The sequence below is a fragment of the Eschrichtius robustus genome, chromosome X, assembly GCF_028021215.1.
Source record: "Eschrichtius robustus isolate mEscRob2 chromosome X, mEscRob2.pri, whole genome shotgun sequence".
NCBI classification, from domain to species: Eukaryota; Metazoa; Chordata; class Mammalia; order Artiodactyla; family Eschrichtiidae; genus Eschrichtius; species Eschrichtius robustus.
This window is the reverse complement of record NC_090845.1, coordinates 115,861,647-115,865,296: the sequence shown is the minus strand read 5'-3', so window position 1 is coordinate 115,865,296 and position 3,650 is coordinate 115,861,647. Positions and strand designations below refer to the sequence as shown.

The window sequence follows — 3,650 nt, the reverse complement described above, 5'->3', positions numbered from 1 at the left end:
CTGATGGAAAAAGAACAAATTCAAACTTCGGAGTCAATAGGCCCCAAGTTCCAGGTTTGCCAGCTACTGCTAAGGTGATCTTTGGGTAAGACCTCTTTGATCCTCAATTTTTTCGCCTACAAAATGATCTTCCTTCCTTTTCTGATAAAAATAGTGCCCACATCATAGGTTTATGTGGAAATTAAATGAGCTGATTAGCTAATTGATTAACAAAGTGTCTAGCTCATAATGAACACTCGACAAAAGCTCATTTTCCCAGAAGTCTCAGAACAATCCTGTCAAGATAAACTGTTTTATATAGATCTTCCCAAAGCGAAGATCAAAGATGTATACTACAGAAATTCAGAGACTCGCTCAGGGGTGAATGAATGTTAGGACATAATGGAGGCATGTTTTAAGTGGTGAAATCCTGATGCTCGTATGGGGAGGCAAAGCAGGATTCCTGAGCTCCCTGAGTGAGAGGTAGGCAAAAAGTGGGAGGCAATATGTGTAGTGGTCAAGAGTTGGACACTGAAGTCATGAATATGTGACCTGAGTTAAAATTCCAGCACTGGCATTTGTTGATACTTATTTTTTCTGGACCTCCATTTCCTCATCTGTAATATGGGGATGATAGTAAGAATTCCTGCTTCAGGGGGCTGTTTTGAGGATAAAATGTGATAACATATTCAAACTTTTTGAATATGGTAATAACTCTACATATAGTAGTTATAATTATTAGTATTCTTGGGATTAACATACCTGGAAAGAAAGATTGGACTAGAAAGAGTGGCAGTTTCTTCAACTCTAAACAGGGGCAAAGACTCATTTCTAGAGAGGCGGTTCTGCATGGATCCTGAGTGTCAGTCCTATGTAGAGCTCATTCTTGAAAAGGAAAGTAGAAAGATGGTCATGGGAGGGCCCTTTACCTAGCAAAAGTTGTCACTTTCACTTTCTTGAGTTATCTTGACAACAACTTGTGAAGTAAGCAACCTGAGTGTCTTAAGCTGGTTTGCCACAAGCAGACACTAAGATAGTTTCATGTGCACATGGTTTATTAAGTAATTACTCCTGGAAGAACTGGAGTGGGGCAAGTAGGATACAGAATGAGAAGAAGCAAAAAAAGGTGCAATTTTGGGCTAAGTCCCAACTTTAGTTTTATCCTTCAGGGAGGCTCTGACATGTAAATTATACATCAGAGCTGAGCTTTTATATTTCTGCATCAGCCATTGGTTAACGGCTGCCCTGGAGAGATTTAAATTTCACAGGATTTTCTGATTTGTCTGCACTTTTAGGAAAAGTGGCTCCAGTCTCCCAGGGACAGTCTTCTTAAAAACATTCGCAAGTGCTGGCCTTTAAAAGCAAAATACATAGATGCTGGGAAGATGGGCACACAAAAATAGTAAAAGGTATTTGAGGGGATCTGGGCAAAGCACAGACACATTGACAAGGTTTGCTACCCAGGGGGTATTAACCCTATTTTATAGGTGAGGAAACAGGCTTAGAGAACAACCTACCAAAATCACCCAGTTGGCAAATTATAGTACCAGGACTACTACTATAATTTTTATTAGATAGTTACCAAGATGTTGATGGTGAATATCTCAGGTTTGTTGAATAAATTCAGATGACTCTAATTCTTTCTTTATGTGTTTATGTTGCTAAACTTTAAAAAATGAACATTTATTTTTATATGATCATAAAGAACTATTTTCATGGGAGACACAGAAAAAGAATAAGTCAATACACCTAAGAAAGGTCCTTTCGGCTCTGACATTCTATTAAATCCATTGTAAAAAGTTGATTAACTTTCAAGACTATTGGCACTTTTATAAGGGACCCCTGAATAAGAAAAATAGAAAACAACTAGAAAACAATTAATAAGATGGCATTAGTGAGTCCTTACCTATCAATAATTACTCTAAATGTAAATGGGCTAAATTCTTCACTCAAAAGACATAGAGTAGCTGAATGGATAAAAAAAAAAACAAGAACCAACAATATGCTCCCTATAGAAGACTCACTTCAGCTATAAGGACACATATAGACTCAAAGCGAAGGGATTGGAGAAAGATATTCCATGCAAATGGAAACCAAAGGAGAACAGGGATGGCTATATTTATATCAGACAAAATAGACTTTAAGAAAAAAACTATAGCAAGAGACAAAGAAGGTCACTCTATAATTACAAAGGGGTCAATTCATCAAGAGGACCTAACAGTCGTAAATAGATATGCACTCAACCTCAGAGCACCTAAATATTGGGTTGGCCAAAAAGTTCTTTTGGGTTTTTCTGTAACCTTTTTTTTTTTTTCTTTTAAAGAGACAGCCTTTATTTTTAAGGGTTTTTTACATTGAAGAATTCAAAAAGTGGTAGGTTTTTGGAACTTATTGACCTGTATTTAAAAGGAACTGTTAACAAAGATTCACCAGAAATAATCTGAACAAGCGGGAACATACAGTTAACACTACTGAAGCCTACTAAAATAATTCCAGGACATACGGTTTATACTACATAATGACCTCTAAATGCTGTCACTGTTATGAAACTGCTTCTCTTCTAAACACACAGTGGTATAATTAACAGTATTCAATCACTTCTGTTCTTTCCGGACTATATAAAAATTAAAATCCCAGTTAAAAAACTAATATATTCATCTCTTTAAATGTTTCTTACAGATACAATTTCAATATTTTCATTCAATGGTGGTGTGGTTTAAGAGATTTTTCGTTCACAAGTCAAACAGCAATCCACCCAAAGGGAACTGATAGTCTATAGACTCACAGTGCAAATAAAGAGTTCAGGAATGCAGCAACTGACCTTTCTAAAATACAATACAGATACAATTCTTAGAAGATACACGCAATAAGCTCTACTAAGCAGCTGGCCACAGAACTAGAACATTTGATAATTTTACTGGTGACTTCAATGGGACTCCAGATGTTTCCAAACTCAACTTGAACTCTCATCTTAGGCTTTTTATTTTGCCTTTCTAGTTTCACTAATGACACAAGCATGATTCAAATCCCTGAAGTATTCATTATAGTCAAGGGCATATCCTATAACAAACTTGTCTGGAATTTCAAATCCAACAAAGTCTGGTCTATAACCAACACTTCGAGGGGTCCTTTTCAACAGCAAGCTTGCAACCTTGACCATCTTTGGATTATGCTGCTTGACCAAGGAAAGCAAGGTTTGCATTGTTTTGTCAGTGTCAATTGTATCTTCAACAATCAAGAGGTTCTTTCCAGTTAAAGTTGAGAGATTATCTCCACCAATTACTTTTATGTCACCTGTTGACTGGTTATTACAGTAGATTTTCAGTCTGATAAAATCTACAGTCATAGGAATAGATTTATCACTATTTCTGTTTGGTGCTTTGATGTAATCTAGCAGGTCAGCAAAGAATTTATAGCCCCACTTGAGCACACAGAGGCCCATGATGTGATGGCCTCCCATCTCCTTCATCACATCTTGAGCCAGCAATTCGGTCCACAGTGCTGGGGCTGTGGGTCACCATAACGGAGCTGGCTGGCGTGTGGGCTGAGGGCAGTCTGGGATGAGCTTTTTCCATAACATCTTATGGAAAAACCCAAACGAAATTTTTGGCTAATCCAATATATTAAGCAAACACTAACTGATCTGAATGGAGAAATAGACAACAGTACAA

At 37.2% G+C, this 3,650-nt stretch overlaps 1 pseudogene; it reads right to left on the bottom strand.

The window, feature by feature from the left end:
* Window positions 1–2,856: 2,856 nt before the first annotated feature.
* Window positions 2,857–3,448, bottom strand: LOC137756842 (hypoxanthine-guanine phosphoribosyltransferase pseudogene; annotated as a pseudogene).
* Between the last annotated feature and the right edge of the window lie 202 nt (window positions 3,449–3,650).